This window comes from Oryctolagus cuniculus, chromosome 2 (genome assembly GCF_964237555.1).
Source record: "Oryctolagus cuniculus chromosome 2, mOryCun1.1, whole genome shotgun sequence".
NCBI lineage: Eukaryota > Metazoa > Chordata > Mammalia > Lagomorpha > Leporidae > Oryctolagus > Oryctolagus cuniculus.
In genome coordinates, this window is record NC_091433.1 from 119960061 (window position 1) to 119984541 (window position 24481).

Genomic DNA, 24481 nt, shown 5'->3' on the forward strand with positions numbered 1-24481 from the left:
CATACAAATATAATTATACAATATGTTCTTTGGATTATATGTTCATATTTATCCATGCTATTGTATACATCAGTGCTGTGTTTACCTTTAATACTAAGGAGTTTTCCATTGAAAGCTTCTTAAAATATGATTATTATATGTTCCAGCTATGGTATTTACTTGGGAAAAATGAAATAAGTTATCCATATAAAAATGAGTGCTCACAGCAGCATTATTTTTATTATCCAAAAAGGGAACTAACTCAGATACCCATCAGCAAGTATGTGGATAAAATAATTGCTGAAAATCTATACAACTGAATAATGTTAGGCAATAAAAGGGAATCAACTATGGAGAGTTCAAAGCAACTCGAATAAACAACTTAATATACAGACTACATCCCAGATAAGAATCCATAATTGATTTATAGTTACCTTAACTGTTGATTGTGTTTGAAGCTTCAAGCAATGGCTTCGAAGATTTCTCTCATTTGTTTACTAGTAAAAATGAGAAAAAAATGGTTAATAGGCAATATTCCAACTGAACATACTAAAAGAATAGATTATAGACCAAACTCAATTTCTGACCCATAAGGAATTGCAAAAGGTAATCTGATATCCACTTGTTAAACCATATACATTGGTACACTGTATTAAAATTAAACCATCTCTTTGCTGTGGTCAAAGATATGCCAAATTATATTTGTCCAATGCTATGAAAGAACTAGACTTTGCTTACTAAACTGTGAGATTAAAATATAGTGATTATATATGGAGACACCGGTATACTGCCCAGAAAAAAAAGAAAAACGAGTCAGTGGCCATTTTCTATCAGAATGTCAGTGAGTCACAGTCTCCAGGCTCCATGAAGCTACATTCAGTGGCTTAAACAGGGGAACAAATATAATCCTCAGAAAAGCTCATATATGTTATGAATTAGAAGCAAGAAGTTGTCAATACTTCTTTTCATATGCATGCACACACACACATATACACACGCACACACAACTTGTCAACCAAAATAATTCTGTAGAATTCATACATATTAGATTTTCTAAAGCTCTGCAGATGAGGATAAAATACATAAACAAAAACACAACAATCTTTTAACCTTAAACATTACTCCACATAAATATGTGTTTATAAAACCACAGCAATAGTTAAACATATAGATAAACAATAATAAGCTCATAGCTATATATATGTTATGTATTGGTAGCTTTGGGATCCACAAGGAGAGAAGGCCTACACTTCCAGGAATGGAGAGTCCCTACCCGCACTTCTGGGAATGAAAAGTCCTTGTCAAGTTCCCAGCGGGTGACTAAAGGTCAATTGATGAGGATAGGATCTGCCTCAACCTTTAACCCCCATGCCCTGTATCTATAAAAGGAGCCCTCCCAACCTCTGATGCGCGACTTCCCTGGCCCCCTGCTCTGTTGGGACCAGAAAACCTTGCCTGGGAGCGGAATTCCAATAAAAGCTTGTGAATTAATTGATTCATCTGACTGGGAAGATTTGTTATGTGCCGGACACCCTGCATGTGTGTGTTAATATCTCATATAATATTTGAATTTAAGAGATTAAACTGATATTAAATAAATAACTGGATTTCCTTTATGTATATCCTCATTATAATTTTTTTCAAAATGTAACGAAAAGAGAAAATGAAATAAAGTAAAAATGTTAATGTTTTGGATCATTTTTCAAATGCACATTTCAATCCAAGATAGTGTTTTTGAACTATTAAACACACACACACACACACACACATATGAAAGAAAAGAGAGAGAGAGAGAGAAAGGGAAAGAGAGAAAGAGATGGGAACACATTTTATTTTAATACTGCTTGTTCTTCTTTATTCTATCATTCCCATTTGTGTGGTCTTATAAATGTACAACTAAATTATCACAGGTAAATTACCTCAGTTCTAATCAGGAATATGCTCTTCGTTCATGTCGATATGGTTTCTATGTTCGTAGGTTTATTTTTTTTCCAAAGTTGATTGATTTCAGCATCATATTATCCTGAAGAAAACCAAATAGATTCTGAATTCTGTTCATTGCTTCCAGGATGCAGGATCAATTCTAGTTTTACTAAATTGTAGCTAAATTGGGTATGATGGTGGAAAGCATTCTTAACACACATATACCTATGATATCTTTTACAAATTTGTGACTACATCCGAGAAATGTGTTTTGTTTTTTCATATTTGGTACATACAAACATCTATTTAATGTATATCTAAAGAAATAAAGGTGTATACACACACAAACACACATATCCTCAAGGAACACAAGCACACAGCTTTTGTGAGTGTGCTAGCAAATGATTGAAAACTTGGAGTGTTCTTAAGAATAAAATTTTGTTCAGAGTGTTATCTTTATATAACCCTATTAAAATATATATAATAATTTAAAACTCCATTGAATCTCAAAAATAAAACTACATCCAATTAAAATTTAATTCTACTGCATTGTTAACTTAACGGTTATTTAAATAATATTTTAGGTATTTGTAAATAATGCATGTGTTACTAATTAGCAGTTTCCCCACTACCTTCTCAACTTCTTTAACAATCATCTTCAACCTTTCTTAAAACTTAAAATTGTATATTTAGTTAGGGAAAAAAAGATCATTGATTATTGAGATGTCTTTTAGCAAATAGTTTCTGAAATTAGTCTTATCTGACAGAAAAAAAGTATTTATTCTTATGTCAATTATAAGAATTATTGAAATAAATCTCACATTCCCAAGAGAGTCAGTTTTACCATGGAAGAAACTGTGTGCTTCTGTCAGGCATATAAATATTTTAACAACAGAATAGTCAAAACTTGGGTATGCAATATACATAGAGAACAGTTGTCAGTCAATCCATTATTATGTAACATTAAGAGCTTCTATTATCTGAGATAAGAAAAGAAATCCAGGAATGACTTTGATTATGTACTTCTTTTTTACAATAATTATAACAATGATTACTATGCAAATTAGGTGAACATACGCTGCACAATTTACTAATCCTACATTGGGTAATGATCCATTCAACAAGGTGAGCCAAAAATCCTGTTTTAAAACAATGGTTCATGTATTTATGGAGGCCAATAAATCCTACAAACATGTAGTCTACATACTGAAGACCCTATTGTGCCAGTGATGTTACTTCCAGTTCAAAGGCCTCGGGGTAGTTGACGGTTGTAACTCAGTTCGTACTCAAAGGCCTAAGAATCTGGTACTCCATGGTTCAAATCTCAACAACCAAGGGCTGAAGATTCTGGAGTTGGAGTTCTGATCTCCAAAGGCAGAAAAATGACTGTTCCAGGTCTAGCAGAAGAACCAGGGAATTCTTTTTTCTCCTTTTTTGTCCCATTTGAGTCTCCAGCTATTTGGATGGTGCCTACCCACTTTGAGGACGTGTCCTACCAGCTCAGTGTATGGGCTAACATGCAAAACTCCTCTAAAACTACACTAACAGACATAGCTTATGGCAATGCTTTCTCTAGGTGTTTCTTCATCCATTCAAGCTGATAGGAGACTAACCATCATTGCGTGAAATAATTTGCCATGATTCTTATCTGTTAAAGAAAAATATATTTCAAACCTGACTATGTCCATTGTTGGCACTATTTAACTTTTCCTTTTTCAGTAAAATTCTTTGAGGCTTGTTGAGATTATACTGAGGATTTTACTGCACCCACTCTATGAAAATTGCTTTTGTCCGGAAAAGAAGATGTGCCCCTATTGATAAAAGCAGTGGTGAATTCTAAACCCTCATCTTACGTGAACTGGCAGTGATTGACAGCACTGGACTAAAGCTCCCAGTTGGTCATTGTGGATGCAAAACTTTCCATTTGATCTTCAGAATGTCATGCTCTCCTGAAGTCCTTCTCTCACAGATAGGTCATGTTGAATTCCTTTAGAGGTTTCCTCCTCTTTTTTAAAATTTATTTATTTATTTGCAATGGAGAGTTAGAGAAAAGGAGAAGAGGAGAGTTTGATGAGTGCCCCATTGACATATTAACTGGAAGGCCAAAGACCTGCCCATATCTTTAGTTCCTTTTGTTCCTTGTCTCTTGACCAATCTTCTACGTTACATCTTCCTCAGCAGCTACTCCTTCATCTCTGTATTAGCAACATTGATCTTTTGGCTGTTCCACAAACTTAATTGGCTTGCTTCTATCTCTGCAACTTTGCGAGGATTTATCCTTTATGGGTTCTTTTTATAGCTCATTTTTCTCTTATATGAGTCTTTGTAAAAATTAGTTTAAAAGTGAGGCCTCAGACCTGGCTATTTAAAAAGTCTTCTTCCGCATAACTGACATTTTCTGTATTTGCTATCTGCTTTAGCTGTTTAATAACTCAACACATCTGCCAAAATAAATATATATATAAATGTATATATATATATAATTTTCTGAATGTAAGCTTCAATAAGCTTAAGGTATAGATCTCACTTTTGCAACAATGTTTCTCTAGTACTAAGAGTTCCTAGTCAATAATGGGTTTTTAATAGCTATCTATTGAAAAATATAATACTGGTCTATTATAGTAATGGGCATATCTTGCCATCTTTTTGTTTCAAGAATACTTAGCTTCTGCAAATAATAAAGGTATAACCAATATTGATTAACAAATTCTAATTCATATGACATTGTTTGGATGCTCTAAAAGTCCATGTGTTAACAATCTGGTCCTGAAAATCTAATGTTAATATCACCAGAAGGATGGAAAGTTAATCTAATTATTGTGTATAACAGGCAAGACCTTTGGAAAACGCAAAGATATATTTGAGATCAAACATACAAAATGTTATCAACATATAATTAAGTTTTAGGGTGTCACCCCATGATTAAATCATAGTGGCTTTTAACTCCCCACAGAAAAAAACATGCCCTTACGTCTTGTGATTTTCTACACGGCCTGGGGACTCTGCCAGTAAGGATGACATCATCAAATACTGAATCAGTGGGTCCACACCATCTTGGAATGTGAAACTACAAAATCATATATAAAAATTTGAGGGATGGGCATAAGTTGATTAACACATTGCAAGTTATAGTTAAGTAGAAGTAAGATGTTTTGGAGTTCCATTAAACAGTGCAATGACAACAGATAATATTTCTCTAAGAATATGGAAGATAGGATTTTGGATTTTCTTCAATTTAGAAATGTTAAATGTTTTAGAAGATAGACATATTGGCTGGCGCCGTGGCTCAATAGGCTATTCTTTTGCCTTGCGGCGCCGGCACACCAGGTTCTAGTCCTGATTGGGGCGCCGGATTCTGTCCCGGTTGCCCCCCTTCCACGCCAGCTCTCTGCTATGGCCCGGGAGTGCAGTGGCGGATGGCCCAGGTCCTTGGGCCCTGCACCCACATGGGAGACCAGGAGAAGCACCTGGCTCCTGCCATCGGATCAGCGTGGTGCGCTGGCCACAGCACTGGCCACGGCGGCCATTGGAGGGTGAACCAATTGCAAAGGAAGACCTTTCTCTCTCTCTCTCTCACTGTCCACTCTGCCTGTAAAAAAAAAAAAAAAAAAAAAGACAGACATATTCACCTTGATTGGATATTAAACATCGTGTGCATGCACGCATAATTATTTAAAAAAAATTGCACCAAAATAAAGTTGTCTTTTTTATTTTTTATTTAAACTTTTATTTAATGAATATAAATTTCCAAAGTACAGCTTATGGATTACAATGGCTTTCCCCCCATAACGTCCCTCCCACCCACAACCCTCCCCTTATCCGCTCCCTCTCCCCTTCCATTCACATCAAGATGCATTTTCAATTATCTTTATATACAGAAGATCGGTTTAGCATATATTAAGTAAAGATTTCAACAGTTTGCTCCCACACAGAAACATAAAGTGAAAAATACTGTTTGAGTACTAGTTATAGCATTAAATCTCAATGTACAGCACACTAAGGACAAAGATCCTACATGAGGAGTAAGTGCATAGTGACTCCTGTTGTTGACTTAACAAATTGACACTCTTGTTTATGGCATCAGTAATCACCCTAGGCTCTTGTCATGAGCTGCCAAGGCTATGGAAGCCCCCTGAGTTCACTGACTCTGATAATTTTTAGACAAGGCCATGGCCAAAGTGGAAGTTTTCTCCTCCCTTCAGAGAAAGGTACCTCCTTCTTTGATGACCCATTCTTTCCACTGGGATCTCACTCGCAGAGATCTTTCATTTAGGTCATTTTATTGTTCCCCAGAGTGTCTTGACTTTCCATGCCTGAAATAGTCTCATGGGCTTTTCAGCCAGATCCGCATGCCTTAAGGGCTGATTCTGAGGCCAGAGTGCTGTTTAGGACATCTGCCATTCTATGGGTCTGCTGTGTATCTCACTTCCCATGTTGGATCATTCTCTCCCTTTTTGATTCTATCAGCTAGTATTTGCAGACACTATTCTTGTTTATGTGATCCCTTTGGTTCTTAGTCCTATCATTATGATCAATTGTGAAGGGAAATTGATGACCGGGACTAGTGAGATGGCATTGGTACATGCCACCTTGATGGGATTGAATTGGAATCCCCTGGTATGTTTCTAACTCTACCGTTTGAGGTAAGTCAGCTTGAGCATGTCCTGAATTGCACATCTCTTCCCTCTCTTATTCCCACTCTTACATTTAACAGTGATCACTTTTCAGTTAAGTTTCAGCACTTAAGAAGAATTGTGTATTGATACAGTATTCAACCAAAAGTATTAAGTAGAACAAACAAACAAAAAAATACTAAGAGGGATAACATATCAAGTTGCTCATCAACAGTCAGGATGAGGGCTGATCAAGTCACCGTTTCTCCTAGTGTTCATTTCACTTTAACAGGTTTCCTTTTTGGTGCTCAGTTAGTTGTCACCTATCAAGGAGAACAAGTGGTATTTTTCCCTTTGGGATTGGCTTATTTCGCTCAACATAATGTTTTCCAAATTCCTAACAGGGATCACTTTTCAGTTAAAATTTAAACACGTAAGAACAATTGTGTGTTAACTACAGAGTTCAACCAATGGTACTAGAACAAAAAATTACTAAAATGGATAAAGTATTACATTGTACGTCAACCATCAGGACAAGAGCTGTTCAAGTCACTTTTCTCATAGTGTCCATTTCATTTCAACATGTTTCCCCTTTGGTGCTCAGTTAGTTGTCGCCAATCAGGGAGAACATTTGATATTTGTCCCTTTGGTACTGGCTTATTTCACTCAGCATGATGTTTTCCAAATTCCTCCATCTTGTTACAAATGAAAGGGTTTTGTTGTTTTTGACTGCTGTATAGTTTTCTATAGAGTACATGCCCCTACTGTTGATGGCATTTGGGTTGGTTCCAGGTCTTAGCTATTGTGAATTGAACTGCAATAAACATTAATGTGCAGACAGCTTGTTTGTTTCCTTTGGGTAAATTCCAAGTAGTGGGATGGCTGGGTCGAACGGTATGGTTATATTCAGGTTTCTGAGGAATCTCCAAACTGACTTCCATAGTGGCTTAACCAATTTGCATTCCCACCAACAGTGGGTTAGTGTCCCTTTTTCCCCACATCCTCTGCAGCATCTATTGTTGGTAGATTTCTGAATGTGAGCCATTCTAACTGGGGTGAGGTGAAACCTCATTGTGGTTTTGATTTGCATTTCTCTGACTGCCAGTGATCTTGAACATTTTTTCATGTGCCTGTTGGCCATTTGTATTTCCTCTTTTGAAAAATGTCTATTGAGGTCCTTGGCCCATCTCTTAAGTGGGTTCTTTGTTTTGATGTTGTGGAGTTTCTTGATTTCTTTGTAGATTCTGGTGATCAACCCTTTATCTGTTGCATAGTTTGTAAATATATTTTCCCATTCTGTTGGTTGTCTCTTCACTTTCCTGACAGTTTCTTTTGCAGTACAGAAACTTATCAATTTGATGCAATCCCAAATGTTAATTTTGGCTTTGACTGCCTGTGCTTCTGGGGTGTTTTTCAAGAAGTCATTGCTGATACCTATATCTTGCAGGGTTTTTCCAATGCTCTATAATAATTTGATGGTGTCATGTCATAGATTTAAGTCTTTAATCCATGTTGAATGAATTTTTGTGTAAGGTGAAAGTTAGGGGTCTGCTTCATGCTTCTGTACGTGGAAATCCAGTTTTCCCAGCACCATTTATTGAATAGACTGTCCTTACTCCAGGGATTGGTTTTGGATCCTTGATCAAATATGAGTTGGCTGTAGATGTTTGGATTGATTTCTGGTGTTTCAATTCTGTTCCATTCATCTATCCATCTGTTTCTGTACCAGTACCATGCTGTTTTGATTACAACTACCCTGTAGTATGTCCTGAAATCTGGTATTGTGATGCCTCCAGCTTTGTTTGTGTTGTACAAGATTGCTTTGCTATTCGAGGTCTCCTGTGTCTCCATATGAATTTCAGCATCATTTTTTCCAGATCTGCGAAGGTCTTCGGTATCTTGATTGGTATCGCATTGAATGTATAAATTGCTTTTGGGAGAATGGACATTTTGATGATATTGATTCTTCCAATCATGAGCATGGAAGATTTTTCCATTTCTTTGTATCCTCTTCTATTTCTTTCTTTAAGGTTTTGTAATTTTCATCATAGAGATCTTTAACGTCCTTGGTTAAGTTTATTCCAAGGTATTTGATTGTTTTTATAGCTATTGTGAATGGGATTGATCTTAGAAGTTCTTCCTCAGCCATGGTCTTGCCTGTGTATACAAAGGCTGTTGATTTTTTTGCATTGATTTTTTACCCTGCTACTTTGCCAAAATCTTCTATGAGTTCCAATAGTCTCTTAATAGAGTTCTTTGGGTCCCCTAAATAAAGAATCATGTCATTTGCAAAGAGGGATAGTTTGGTCTGAGAAGCTGCATGGTATGATTCTAATTCTTTTGAATTTGCTGAGACTTGCTTTATGGCCTAGTATGTGGTCAATCCTAGAGAAGGTTCCATGTACTGCTGAGAAGAATGTAAAATCTTTAGCTGTAGGGTTGAAAGTTCTGTAGATATCTGTTAGATCCATTTGGGCTATAGTGTCATTTAAATCTACTGTATCCTTGTTGATCTGCTGTCCTGTTGATCTATTTCTGAGAGTGGAGTATTGAAGTCCCCCAGTACTATTGTATTGGGGTCTAAGTCTCCCTTTAAGTCCCTTAACAAATCTTTTAGATAAACCGGTGCCCTGTAGTTAGGTGCATATACATTGATAATTGTTATATCTTCCTGTTGAATTGATCCCTTAATCATTATGTAGTGTCCCTCTTTGTCTATCTTAATAGTTTTGTGGTAAAGTTTATGTTGCCTGATATTGAGATGGCTATGCCCACTCTTTTTTCATTTCTGTTGGCATGGTATATCTTTTTCCAGCCTTTCACTTTCAGTCTCTATGCATCTTTGTTGGAAAGATGTGTTTCTTGTAAGCAGCAAATAGATGGGTTTTGTTCCTTAACACAATCAGCCAATTTGTGTCTTTTAGCTGGACAGTTCAGGCCAATGTGACTATTGATAAGTAGTAACTTTGCCTGCAATTTGCCAAAGATAAGTTCTACTATATGCTTTGAATTCCCTGTGATCTTTTGCTGTGAGGTTTCCTTCCTTTACCTTCTTTCATATTGATGACCATGTTTCTGTTTTTCTGTGTGCAACACATCTTTAAGCATCTTTTGCAGGGCCGGACGAGTGGCGACAAATTCTTTCAATTTCTGTTTGCTATGAAAGGTCTTTATTTCACCTTCATTCACAAATGATAACTTTGCAGGATATAATATTCTAGGCTGGCAGTTTTTCTCTCTTAGCACCTGGGCTATATCTCACCATTCCCTCCTAGCTTGTAGGGTTTCTGATGAGAAGTCAGCTGTGAGTCTGATTGGAGATCCCCTGAGAGTAATCTGATGTTTCTCTCTTGCACATTTTAGGATCTTTTCTTTATGTTTCACTGTGGAGAGTTTAATTACAACGTGTCGTGGTGAGGATCTCTTTTGGTCGTGTTTATTAGGGGTTCTGTGAGCTTCCTGTACTAGGATGTCTCTGTCCTTCTCCAAACCTGGGAAATTTTCTGCTAATATCTCACTAAAAAGGCCTTCTAATCCTTTCTTCCCCTCCATGCCTTCAGGAACTCCTAGAACTGAATGTTGGATTTTTTAATAGTATCCTGCAGATTCCCGACAATATGTTTCAGATTTCTAATTTCCTCTTCTTTTCTTTGGTCTGACTGTATCCTTTCCTGTTCTCTGTCTTCTAAGTCCGATATTCTCTCTTCTGCTTCTCCCATTCTGTTTTTAATGCTCTCTAATGTGTTTTTCATTTGATCTATTGAATTCTTCACTTCATTATGATTTCTTGTCACTATCACAGTTTTCTGTTGTACTAGTTGTTTCATTTCATTTTGATTCCTCCTTAATATTTCATTTTCATGAGAGAGATATTCTATCTTGTCCATTAAGGATTTCTGTAGTTCAAGAATTTGTTTTTGAGAACTTCTTAATGTTCTTATCAATTTTTTGAGATCTGCTTCTTGCATTTCTTCTATGCCATCATCTTCATAATCTTGAATTGGGGTGTCTTTTTCATTTAAGGGCGTCATGGTGACTTCCTTGTTTTTATTACCTTGGTTTTTGCATTTGTTATTTGGCATATTGGAGATATTTGGTTTCTTCACTGTGTTGCTTTTTTTGTTATACTATGACTCTAGATTAAGTGGACTGTCTCTTTTTGATGGAGCCTTAGAGGCTTGAGATGGGTGTGGCTTGAGAGCTCTGTTTCGTGTGCCAAAGGTGACACTCCCAGATTAGGCGTGGTAGATCTCTCTCTCTCTCTTTCTTTCTTTTTTTGATTCAAAATGGAAGTAATTCTGCACAGCTGAACGAAATTGGAGGTAGTTATCAGGCAAATGATATACCCACAGGAGCCAGAGATCGGAAGCTCTTTCCCAAGGACCACACAGGGAATCTGTTCGGCCCTCAGAGTGGGCTCAAATTCTCCTTCAGTCTCCCACTGGGTTGCCAAAGTTACGGAATTGTAGCATCTCTGGAGAGTACTCACGTGAATTCCGTGAGTTCTCTCCCCCACCGTCTCTTTTTTCACAGTCTCAGTTCAGTAGCACCACAAATTTACTAGGTCCTAATCTCCTGTTAATTCACCCCAAGTTATCTTTTAACTTCATTTTTCCACAAGCTCTTTGAAAAATCCACTTGTACAAGAATTGCAACAGTGTCTTTTCTTACAATGACCTTTCAAGCAAAATGTGTAGGTTGCTTCATCCAAACTAATAATGTCAAAATTTTACTTTGGACCAAGCCTAGCCTAAAAGCATAATAGAAAGGGACTTAGGAAATACAATAGTAATTTAGTTAGATTAAGGCAATACAAATCCAGGAAAATCCATCCCTAGTAATTTGGTACATACTCACACCTTGCTTCACCATATACGTTACACTCAAATATGATCAACAGCAAAATCTTACCAGACAACATGATGTCATTGTCTTTTTGCAAAACAGACATAGTAACCCTCTTAACAAAACATAACAAGGGCCAATGCTGTGGCTCATCAGGTTAACTCCCTGGCCTGAAGTGCCGGCATCCCATATGGGCGCGGTTTGAGTCCCAGCTGCTCCACTTCCAATCCAGCTCTCTGCTATGGCCAGGGAAAGCATTAGAAGATGGTGCAAGTCCTTGGGCCCCTGCACCCTTGTGGGAAACCCAGAAAAAGCTCCTGGCTCCTGGCTTCAGATTGGCGCAGTTCCGGCCATTGATTGCAGCCATCTTAGGAGTGAACCAGCAGATGGAAGACTTTTTTGTCTCTACCTCTCTCTGTAACCCAGTCTTTCAAATAAATAAAATAAATCTTAAAAAAAAAAAAATAACAGATGCCTCAATATCAATATTTGAGTGTTTATTTCTGTTCTTCCTAAGTTGTACTTTGTAAATTAAACACTAATACATAAAATCATCTACTAATAACATACATTCTATCAGATTGTAAGAAATTGCAAATTGGGAAATATATTATTTATAAACACCTTCACAAATATATTTTCTTGAAATAAGAAGAAAGAATAGTTTTCACCTTTATTTTTACAACTGTTTTTGCGGTTACTGCATTCCTTTAGATAAATATCTTATTTCATCATCCATTCTTTATTTCCCTTGTCTTCAACAAGTACCCTTTTTTGCCCCTTTTGTGTATGGGTTGAATAAGAATTATGGAAATTTATTTTGAATGTTTACTTTTATGCTTCCTAGCAATTTTGTATGTATTAAATAGAAATGAATCTTGTTTAGTGATCAACCTAGCCACACACCTCATGGACATTTGTTGGGAATGTATATCAATTGGTAACATGCTCTAGAAAAAAACCCAACATGTCCCTTGTCTCTTTGAGTTTAATAAATGCACTAATTGACAATACTTTTTATTATCAAAAAACATGCCATGAACTTTAAACATCAACAACTTCAGTATTCACATATTTCTTGACATTGATATGTACATCAAACAAAGCTCTATTTATTCATAATTTTCATTGCTATAAATCAAAGCAATATTGCTTTTCCAAATTAAGGAATCACCTCTTTCTTATGAATTTCTCTGGAAGTTCTGATTCTCTATTACATACAGAGTTGTTATTTATTCTCCCCATGGAGAAATAATAAAATTTTAATCTAAATCTGCCTGTAATTTCTAGTATAAATAATATATGAAAATAAAGGATAAAAAGTTTTCAATTGTAAGAATTTACTTTGGGCTTGATTTATTTTGACTCAAACATTCCCTAATCACCAGTTATAATTAAAGGAAGTCCTTGATGTTCTTTATAATTCCTGCATTGCATACCATTTTTGAGCTCTGTGATCTCTGGGCTACAAAAATAATAAATCTTTCATCTTGATTTTCCTCCATGCAGGAATTTTGATATTGCCAGATAGACATTTTTATTTAGTCATCTTCTAAATCAAATAATCTCACCTCATTTCTTTTTCACATCATTTCATTTACAATTTGAGAAACAAATCAACAAAGTGAGTTTGTCTCTGTAATTTGTTCTTTTTGTTCTAAGTGGTAAACAATGAATCCATATTTAATTAGATGACAGAGATTGTCATATACAAAATAGTTAGACTTTACATGTGTATGCCTGACATATTTTCAAACAACCTGCTCAAAATTTACTTTGATTTTTCATGTTTATAATCAAACAACACAATGGTAAGTGTGCATCATTTATTTGCATATGAATGCATATTGTTTTGTCTTGTGGTGTGGTGGTTACAAGGCTATGTGCAAGTGTTAATTTTATGAAATTATTTATCTTTTTCATTTTTATTATTAATTAGTTTTTAACAGATTAACTCTGATTTGTAGATACAGTTCTAAGAACATAATGATATTCCTTTCTTTCTTCCCTCTGACTCTCCATCATTTCTCTCCTCCTATCCCCTTTTCTTTGTGCCTTTTTTTTGGTTTTTGGGATAACAAATTGTAAAATTACATTATAGAAAAAGGTTTAATACTTCTCCAAATAATAAGTTGAACAAGTAAAATGGAAAAAGACTCTACTTTAGTGGGAATATGCACAATGGCTATAAATAACAATTGGATGGAAAAATTATTTCACTTATCTACAATAAATTTGAAAGTAATGACATGTCATTAAAACTATAGTACTATAACTTTCTTAACTCTTGGTTTGACAAAGGTCTAAAACAAAGTTTTACAAAACTATATTTGAAGCAATATTGATGCAGATAGACTTTTTTATTTTTGATTATTATTTTAATTTTAATTCCCACATTGTAAGGAGAACATGTGGTGTTCATCTTTCTGTATCTGCTTATTTCATTCAACATGTAGTTTTCCAGTTGAAACCATTTTGCTACAAATGATAGAATTTCATCCTTTTTTATAGTTGAATAATGTGCTATTCCTTTCATCTGATGTTGGATATCTTATCTTGGTTGGTTCAAAATTTTGGCTATTTTGAACAGTGTTCTTATAAACATGGGGGTGCAAGTATCTCTTTAATATGCTGTATTCAAGTCTTTGGGTAAATACCAGTAGTGGGACTGCTGGATCATGTGGCAATGTATCTGGATTTCAAAGAAATCTCCACACTGTTTTCCACGCTGGCTGCTCTACTTTACATTCTCACCAACCTTGTATAAGCGTTCCCGTTTCTGCAAATCCTTGTCAGCATTTGTTACCCTCTGTGTTTTGGACTTTAAAAAATTAAGATGGTCTTGTCTCATTTGCAGTACTTGAATTCAAGCCCCAGTTTCAAATTTGATTTCAACCTCTTGCTAATGCAAGCCCCAGGAGGCAGCAGGTGATGGTTCAAGTAGATGGGTTCTTGTCATCCATATAAGAAATCTGAATTGAGTTCCAAGCTACAAGATGGCTTGGCTGTTGTGGGCATTTGGGAAGTAAATCTGGTAATGAGAGCTGTCTCTTTGTCTCTATCTCTCTACCTCTCAAGTAAATAAGTAAATAACGTACAAATAAATTTAAATGAGTGCATTTTATTGCATACAAATTGTGTCACAATAAAATATATTTAAAATATGTAAGGATTCTACCACTGAACAAAAAAGAAAGGAGCAAGAGAGAGAGAGAGAGGAGATAAGGAGAGAAAAGAAGGGTGAGGGAAGGGCAGAAGAAAGGAATATCATGATATTAGGATTTTATCTATGAACTCTATTGAATCTTATTTTTGTATTAATATCACATTAATATGAAAAATTAAGTAGCAGATGAAAAAATGAGGTGCAATTTTCAGTAAAAACTTCAAATAATAAAGAGCAATAACTTTGATAAGTATAGGACGTAATCCTAAATACTAATTAGATCATTGATAATTTCTTGTTTTTTATATTTCCCTTCTATTTTATTTGATAATCCATTTTAATTGCTACATCAATACCACATTTGATGTTATGATGCATGTTAAACATTTCCACATGTGATATTATTTTCTCTCTCATTTTAAAAATGTTTATTTATTTGAAAGGGCAGGTAACAGAGCCAGAACAAGAGAGAAGTTTTCTATCTGCTAGTTAACTCCTGAAATGCCTGTGGCAGCTTGGGCTGGGCCAACACAAAGCCAGGAGCCCAGCACTCCATTTGGATTTCCCATGTGGGTAGAAGGGATTCAAGTACTTGAACCATCATCTGCTGCTTCCCAGGTTGTTCATTAACAGGAAGCTGGAATCAGAAGAGCCAACCTAGGACTTGAACCAGGTACACAAATACTGGATGCAGTCCAACAGGTAGCAGCTTAACCCTCTGTGCCACAATGCCCACTCATCTTTTCTATATATTAATGTATATAAAGTATTTTACTCTAATGATAACTTCAGTGATCAAAATGGAATGCATTAAAAGTAAATGTTCCTTGGACAAAACAAATGAACAGTAAAATAATAGATGATTACATATGAATTTCATTACTTTATTTCAATAATGAATATGTTGTTAGAGGTTTTAATGGGTGGTTAATGTTATGTATTAATGTTAGCTGTTGCAAAACACACCGAACACTGGAGTAAGGGAAAGTGTTTATTGGGGAACACCCAACAGACCGGAATGAAGGGGCGGCGAAGGAAAAAGAGAGAGAAAGAGAGTATAAGAGAGCCAGAGAAGAGGAGCTAGTGAGGAGAGAAGGTAGAGTAGAGAGACGGAGACGAGAGGAGAGGAGCCAAGAGAAAAGAACCAAGAGAGCGCAGGAGAGAAGGCCCAAGGGAGCAAGTGTTCAGGAACCAGTGCTTTTAAAACTTTGCCGGAAGGAGGGCAGGGGAGCAGGAGCAGTGAATCCATTAGGATGGGGGTGGAGCCTGGCTCAGGTAGCTGGGTCATGCGGCCACCTGGCTACAACTGCACCAGTTTCCTAACAGTTAATAGGTAGGAATCAGATTGAACATCCAAGAGCACTATGAAGAACTTGTTAAAATGAAAGATTTCTGCTATGTATATCCAGATATCATTATTCAGCAGGTCTAATGTGAGTCTCAAGATTCCATATTTTAATAGCACTTCAGAAGGTATTGACAAATACCCCTGTTTACTTTTGACCTGGTTGTTGTAAAGCACTCTTGAAACTACACAATTTTGCAAAATTGTTTGCAATGTGATTCTTACCCTTGAAAAAAATATGAGGAAATTCATTACTGTTGATATGGGAAAACAAATTTAAAAATAAATAAAGAATAAAAATACATAGTAAAGAATTGAAGAAAAACAATTAGTAATATATTATTTGTATAGTTTATTTTAATAAATAAAAATACCAATGAATTGTAGGAATCAACACAAAGAGGCAAAGATAATGGGAAAGAAAAGAGGTAGAAAATGAGAGAAAGTAGAAAGGAAGCAATAAGGATGGGAGGGAGAGAGAAAGGGAGAGTAGATGTCAAGGGAATGAAGAAACAGAAATACCTACACACACATTTACATATGTATCTCTAAACTTTAAATTCTAAAATCAAAGTAAGAAAAAGAAAGAAATTAAGGAAAATGAATTAAGGGAGTTTTTCCTAACAAAAGTTAAAAAAAAGGTAGAAAGAATAAGAGAAAAATAACATTTGAAGGGATACCTATTGACAGATTCAGAGTCTTGGAAAAGTATAAATCCTCAAATTAAAAGCTCTCTTTGTCTACACTCACACCTATTTAGTACCTTATATCCAGTCATTTATCTATAAAATCAGAGGATATACCTCTGATCAGCATCCAACAACACAAAATCAGACAATTTCTTTAAAATATTCTTGCAAATAAACAGATAAAGCCCCACCTTTTATTGTTACATATAGCCATGCTAAGATTTAAATGTGAGTCAGTGATAAAGAGGGAAAACAATATGTATAGCCTCTAAAAAAAGAGAAAGAATACTTAAAAATATAAAATTTCATTTGAAGCTTGTTTTAGAAAATGAAAATTTTCCAAAACAAAGGCCCATGTGTTAAAGGCATAATTTCTTAATTCTTATGTTAATGGATGAGGAATGGAAATCAATTTGAATCCCATGTGTAAAGGGGAAGACTTGAAGAGCGATTAGATTGACATAGGTTATGCAGGAGGAGCCCTATGAGGGAATTCTGGTTGCTTTACAAGGAGAGACCCTGGAAGGGGTAGAAGATAAGTGTGTCCCCCCTTTCTGTTTCTGCTCTGGGCTCATCATGTGATACTCCATCTACACACACTTAGCCATTGCTATGCTCCAGCCTCATGAGATGCCAGACAAATGGTGCTCACTGATCTTGGACGCTGAGCCTTTGAAAACAGTGAGCTAAAATAAAACTTCTCTTCTAACTACCTTCTGCATTTTAATCATAGTAATGCCAATCTGACATATATAACAGCTGCTTTCCTGAATAAATTCAGGTGTTTTTATCTAGGAAAAAAATAACATATACACATATTGCAGATTTTTAATTATCTCTTAAGCATGAATCATGCAATTTGCTACCATTTATATTACATTCTTGGTTTTTTTTTTCTGTATTTCTAACAGTGTTAGAGTGTTTGCCCTGAATCCCATTTTGTCTGTTAAGTCCTGTATATTTTTACTGCATAATTTTAAATAATGTAATGAATTTTAAGAAAACACATGTCACCCTTCATCACAACTGTTTTCATCTCCTTGAAGTACATAAAAAATTAAAGAGTATTATATTTGAAAAATAAAGCAAGTCAAAAAAAGTAACATGTTGATAAAAATGATTAACTACTGCCTGATGTTACAATATAATAACTTAGAACTATTTTATAATTGTAATGAAAGTGTATGTGTTAATTAATATGTTCCACTCCAATGGTATTGTGTATTTCTAATTAGAATATTGTAGCATTACTAATACAGTGGACAGCTGGCATTATCAGAAATTCTTTTCTCATAAACAGCTACATAAACTGTCAATCTATATTTGTTAATTAACAAAACAAATGCCAGATACAAATATTTATTGGCGATATAAGGGGGTAGTAAATTATCATAAAGACTGTTTGAAGAGAAATTGTGTTTTATGCAACGTCCTTTTCAAAATAATTTAAGAACCTATGGAAGCTTGTGTTTTGCATACTTAGGGATGGTATCTGAAGTAGGAGACATAAATATTTCTGTGTCTAAAGTTTGTTTGAAAAAGGTTCAGAGTGTTTATGCTGTAAGGTTAACATATTATGCATTTGGAATATATTTCCAAACACTGGCAATGAACATGCCATGCAAAGTGGTAGCTTGAGCATAAGAAAAGACATTTTGACTAGAATATTAGGGTACAGACTATGTCATAGACACGTTTTGGTTTTGAATGGTTTTCTTTAATATCTGTATGAGAAATTTAATTTTAAAACAAACTCATTTAAATTTGGTGGTAAGAACACATTTGAATGTTCTCATTTACAATATATCTCAATGGTTAACATGATCAACTAAATAGAATTTTAAAAATACAGATAGAGCCTGTGTAGCTCTCAATATGTGATAAAGAATAGCAGAGGACTGGCACTGTGGCTTAGCAGGTAAAGCGGCTACCTGCAATGCCAGCATCCCAAAGGGGCGCTGGTTGGAGTCCTGGCTACTCCACTTCCAATCCAGCTCTCTGTGATGGCCTGGGAAAATAGTAGAGATGGTTCAAGTTCTTGGTCCCCTGCACCCATGTAGGAGACCCAGAAGAAGCTCCTGGCTTCTGGCTTCTGGCTTCAGGTAGGCGCAGCTCTGGCCATTGTAGCCATCTGGTGCGTGAACAAGCAGTTGGAAGACCTCTCCCTCTCTCTGCCTCTGCCTCTCTATAACTCTGCTTTTCAAATAAATAATAAATCTTTAAAAAAAATAGAATAGCAGAATTGGATGGGTGCATGGCTATGTTTTGTTTTTAAAGATTTTTATTTATTTATTTGAGAGGTAGAGGGAGGTGAGAGGGAGAGACAGAGAGAAAGGTCTTCCTTTGGTTGGTTCATTCCCCAAATGGCCTCAACGGCCGGAGCTGCGCCTATCTGAAGACAGGAGCCAGGAGCTTCTTCCTGGTCTCCCATGTGGTTGCAGGGGCCCAAGCACTTCAGCCATCTTCCACTGCTTTCCCAGGCCATAGCAGAGAGCTGGATTGGAAGAGGAGTAGCCAGGATTAGAACCAGCACCCATATGGGATGCTGGTGCCACAGGCAGAGGATTAACCCACTGTGCCATGGCGCCAGCCCCTATGTTTTTTTTTTTAATTAATTAAATTATTTTTAAGGTAAACAAATTTTATATTTATCAAAAAAACAGATTTTTTGTCTTAATCTTATATCCTGCAAACTTACCAAACTCTCTTATGAATTAAAATATTCATCTAGGGGAGTGTTTTGGTTCCCCTTATCATGTCATCTGTCAACAGCAATAATTTGACTTCCTCCTTTCCAATTTGTGTTCTCTTGATTTCTTTTTTCTTGCCTAAAGTCACTTGCTAAACTTCCAGAATTATACTGAAGAGCAATGGTGAAAGTGGGCATCCTTGTCTGGTTCCAAATTGTAGTCCAAATGCTTCCAACTTTTTATCATTCAATATTATGCAGGCCATGGATTTGTTGTATATTGCCTAGATTGTCCATACAAATATTCCTTCTGTACCCAATTTGCTTAAGGTTTTTATCATGAAAGGTTGTTGTATTTTATTAACATATATTATCTGCATCTATTCAGATAATCGTATTGGTTTTATTCTTCAATTTGTAAATGTGATGTATCACATTTACTGATTTGCGTATGTTAAGCTATTCCAGCATAACAGGGATAAATCTTACTTGGTCCAGGTGAATGATTTTTCTGATGTGCTGTTAAATTAAATTAGCCAGTATTGTGTTGATGATTTTTGGCCTTACTTCTTCTTGAAAAGTATGATAGAATTCTGCATCTAGTCCTAGGCTTTTCTTTGTTGGGCGCATCTTTATTAGTGATTAAATCTCTAAGTTATTGTTCTGTTTAAGTTTTCTATGTCTTTATGATTTAATTATGTGTCTAGAAATGTTTCATTTTATTCTAGATTTTGTTGACATATTGGTGTTTGTAGTAAGTTCTGATGATTCTTTTTTATTTTTGTGGTTTCTGTTGTCACATCTCCTTTTTCATATCTGATTTTATTGATTTGGGTCTTCTCCCATTTTTCTTTTTTTGGTTAGTTAGGCCAATGGTGTATCAATGTTGTTTATTTCTTCAACAAAACAGCTCTTCATTTCAGCCATCTTTTGTATTTTTTGGTGTCAATTTTGTTTACTTCTCTAATTTTAATAATTTCTGACCTACTAGTTTAGGGTTTTGTTGTTTTTCTAGGTTTTGAACTGCATTGACGGCTCTTGATACCCTTCCAATTTCTGGATGTAGGTACTAATTACTATAAACTTTCATCTTAAAGCTGCTTTTCTGTACCCCATAAGTTTTATTATGTTGTATAATTATCTTCATTCAATTACAGGAGGCTGGTTTGAGACCTAGATGCTCCAACTCCAGTCCAGCTCCCAGCTAATAAGTCTGGCAAGGTAGCAGAGGATGGCCTAAGTGCTTGGGCCCCTCCACCCATGTGGGAGATCCAAAAGACACTCCAATCCCTGGCTTATCCCTGGCCAAGCCCCAACTGTTGCGACCATCTGGGGAGTAAACCAGTGGATGGAAGGTATCTCTCTCTCTCTCTTTATGTGTGTGTGTGTGTGTGTGTGTCTTTTCCCTCTGTCTGTCTAACTCCGAGTTTTCCATAAATATTTTAAAAATGTCCACACTGAAAAAGCATTATTAAAAGCTAAAGCTAAAAATATATAATTAAAAACAAATGACAAACAAAAATTCCTCTGTGGTGGCTTTGAAGGAGTCCCTCAACCTAGGCTGATTTCACTTAGCCATGTTGATTAGTGCTCAAATGTAGGTCTTCCTTCCCTGAACAAGGGCATTGTTGAAGATAGAGAGGGAGCTTGAATACGTGAAGGGTACATTTGGATAAAAATGAATAAGGAGGAGAATTATGAGCTATGCCTTCCCTTTGACTTCCATATGCAATTCTTTCAATGGGTGTCCATAGTACAACAACTTCTTTAGCTGATACTGATACTTTAGCTGATACTGATTACAGGAAACATTTCTGTCACCTCTTGTATTAATTCTACAATGACATTCAATCCAAACATTTTCCTCACAGAGAGGTAAAAGGGTCGACCTTCTAGCTTGCTTATAAAGAGATTAGAATAAATGATGGGACACTATGATTTAATTTGAAATGTCAGAACCTTTCTGGCATTTAAGTGAAGGATTGCAATAACTCAGGGGAGAGAACCTGCTCAGATAGGTTTGCAGTGGTAAGCTACTCAGCACTTCCTCAGTCATAACCTCAAGAAGGGCCCAAAGAATATTTCCTTCACTGTGGCATTAAGAAATGCACTTATAATGAGGAGCATCTAAGAGGGGGTTTTTGGTAATTTCAGAATACATGTAAGATTACATAGGAAACTGGTCAGTGGAAAACTTTTCAAATTTTATTGGAAATAATAGGAATCCAGAATAGCAGAGAGTAAACAGTACTGTTGCCTACCCATCACAAACAAGGTGAGTACAATTACAACCATAGGTTACCAGGACAGAAAGCTAAGTGGTTGTTCTGGTTCTCAGGAAGCTTGGTGAATGACTAATTAAACACAGGATGTCTAGAAATAATGAGCAGCTTATTAAGATTCTATGTGCTGTATACAGAAGAAAAACTTGATTTTGCTGGGCAGAAATCTAACAGAAATCATTACCATGGGAAGTAAGACAGCCTTCCATACTCAGTACACAGATCAATTTATGGACTCAGAGATAGTCAATTTATCTGGACTCAGTATCTATTTTAAGAGCTATCCCAACATGGATCCATAGTAATACATTTTAAATATTTCTAAGAGGAACTTGGAGTGATGTGATGCACTAGTATGAGGAAGATACTAGGATCTTTCCGGAGTTAAACTATTAACTTAGAATTTATAATGCTCACTGGCAATTTGAGAGTGTGGTCCACCAGTAGATAATTTAGGCAGTTAGGAAGCTAGAGTGGAAAATGTTCAGGTTGCAGACAATATAAGGCTTATGGCATCATTTGGTCTGGCCATGTCAAGGCAACTGCAAGTAGGTCTCAAAATTCAGTGAATCTATAGCAGGTTAATTTTTGCTTATAACTTTTATATGGCTCCAAAATGATGTTATAATTATCCAAATGACCCTTCACAGAAAAAAAAAAAAAAAAAAAGGTTTCCTGAACCAGGATGAGGAGAGTGATCTTTATTACTGAAGAGAGTGAGCTGACACCAAGATTGCATAAACAAAGATTATAAAATAAAACAACTCGAAACTCCCACTAGCTTCCTCAAATATATTCTAGTCACTCTCTTGTAACTTTCCACAAGAAACCTATCTTACTGTTCTTTTCCCTAATTAGTTTTCCATAATTTATCATCCTTTGTTAAAAAGGTACAAAGGTTCACAAGTTGAACCACTGAACCACTTTTCAGGGTTTTTCACTTCTTTTTTGTGAAGCTTCTGCACATGAGAAGATTTATTTATTTTATTTTATTTTTTAATTTTTTTTTTATTTTTGACAGGCAGAGTGGACAGTGAGAGAGAGAGAGACAGAGAGAAAGGTCTTCTTTTGCCATTGGTTCACCCTCCAATGACCGCTACGGCTGGCGCATTGCGCTGCTCTGAAGGCAGGAGCCAGGTGCTTCTCCTGGTCTCCCATGTGGGTGCAGGGCCCAAGGACTTGGACCATCCTCCACTGCGCTCCCGGGCCACAGCAGAGAGCTGGACTAGAAGAGGAGCAACCTGGACAGAATCTGGTGCCCCGACCGGGACTAGAACCTGGGGTGCTGGCGCCGCAAGGCTGAGGATTAGCCTATTGAGCCACGGCGCTGGCCCACATGCAAAGATTTTAAAATGTAAAAATAAAATATAATAAAATGGTACACTTTTCTTCTGTGAATTTGTCTTTGTCAGCTTAATTCTCAGGTCTCAACCAGGAAGGAAGTTGAGGAAAAGTTTTTTCCTCTCCTATAATCTTATAGTAGATCTAGTGAAGACATAAATGCATTCCATAGTTACTTGCGTTCAGCAGGCAGAATTGGGATCTAAACAAGAAATGAATGCCGTAACTACTATAATTTTTCTAGGCACTTGGAGTGAACACAACAATGATGGGAAAGACCAAGTGGAAATTCCTGGAAACTTCAGATTCTATTTTCAACTGTCTCAAATCTAGTCTCTGAACAAGAAGCTGAATCCTGATGGCTTTTGTTAACAGAGTTATTTCTTCTTGAATCTGGCCAAAGGGATCCTCTGTTGAAAGTTGAAGGAAGGCATGAGGATGACATCAGGTAAAAACCTGATTATCTGCTGTAAGTTTATTATGATGGGCTTTGCCCTTTTACTACTTCTCATAATGTGGGCTCATTCATTTCTATTGTTTCTGTCTTAAAGTTTTTGTTAATCTTGGATTGAACATTCAGTTTATATGAATATATTTAATTGTATAAGACCAATATAATTTGGAATATATGAAACAAGAATTTTAGGAATTCTAACACTCTTCTTTAATATAGTTGCAAGGCCACCACTGTGGTGCAATGGGTTAAGCCACCTTGGGCAACGTTAGTATCCCATATCACAGTACCAGTTTGGCTCCTGAACCAGCTTCCTGCTAATGCACTTAGGAAGGCGGTGGAAGATGCCCCAGATGCTTGGGCCCCCACACCCCATGTGAGAGACTAGAATGGTCCTCCTGGCTCCTGGCTTCAGCCTGTTCCAGAGCTGTGCATCACAGGCATTTGAGGAGTGAACCAGTGGATGGATGATCTCCCCTCTCTCACCCACCTCTCTCTCCGTCCCTTCCTCCCTCCTTCCATCCTTCTCTTATTGCTCAGCCTTTCAAATAAGTGAAACAATCTTTTTTAAAAGTGAAAAATAATTAATAGTAGAACAAATCTATAGAAAATATAAGGAATAGCTGCACATCACAACTATAAGTATGAAAAGATGTGGAACTCTATATCCTACACTTAAAATTATGCAGCTATTTTTGCTCATGGAATATTTACAGATTGCAAGCACTTTATAATTCAAATGTTAAAAGATTAAAAACTGTAAAAGTCAAAGCAGAAAAGTAATTTTAAAAGAAGAAAATTTGGATCTTAACAACATGTAATTGGTTACATAATAATTATAATAAAATTGTGTTCATATTTTGTAGGGATAAAATTAAGCTAACAAAAGAAATTTGCAGGGAAATTTTATTAATGTACCTCAAGAGAAATGTATAGCCTTACATGCTTACATATGTTAAAAATGATGGAAATTGGGACTGGTGGTGTTGCATAATGGGTTAAGTTGCCACCCACCTATATAGCCAGCATCCCACAAGGGCACCAGTTCAAGTCCCAGCTGCTCCACTTAGAATCCAGCTCCCTGATAATATGCCTGGGAAAGCAGAAGAGGATGGCTCAAGTGCTTTGGCCCCTGCATCCAAGTGGATAACCAGG

General features: G+C 36.2%; 1 long non-coding RNA gene across 1 annotated transcript in view; it reads right to left on the bottom strand.

Moving 5' to 3' along the window:
• Nucleotides 1-377: 377 nt before the first annotated feature.
• The window catches only part of LOC127488297 (uncharacterized), a 41168-nt gene continuing 17064 nt past the window's right edge, over nt 378-24481 (bottom strand). The window contains exons 2-3 of the long non-coding RNA XR_007915905.2: nt 1899-2002; nt 378-476 (exon numbers count right to left, since the gene is read on the bottom strand). This is a non-coding gene — a long non-coding RNA (uncharacterized lncRNA). The remainder of the gene's footprint in view (nt 477-1898; nt 2003-24481) is intronic.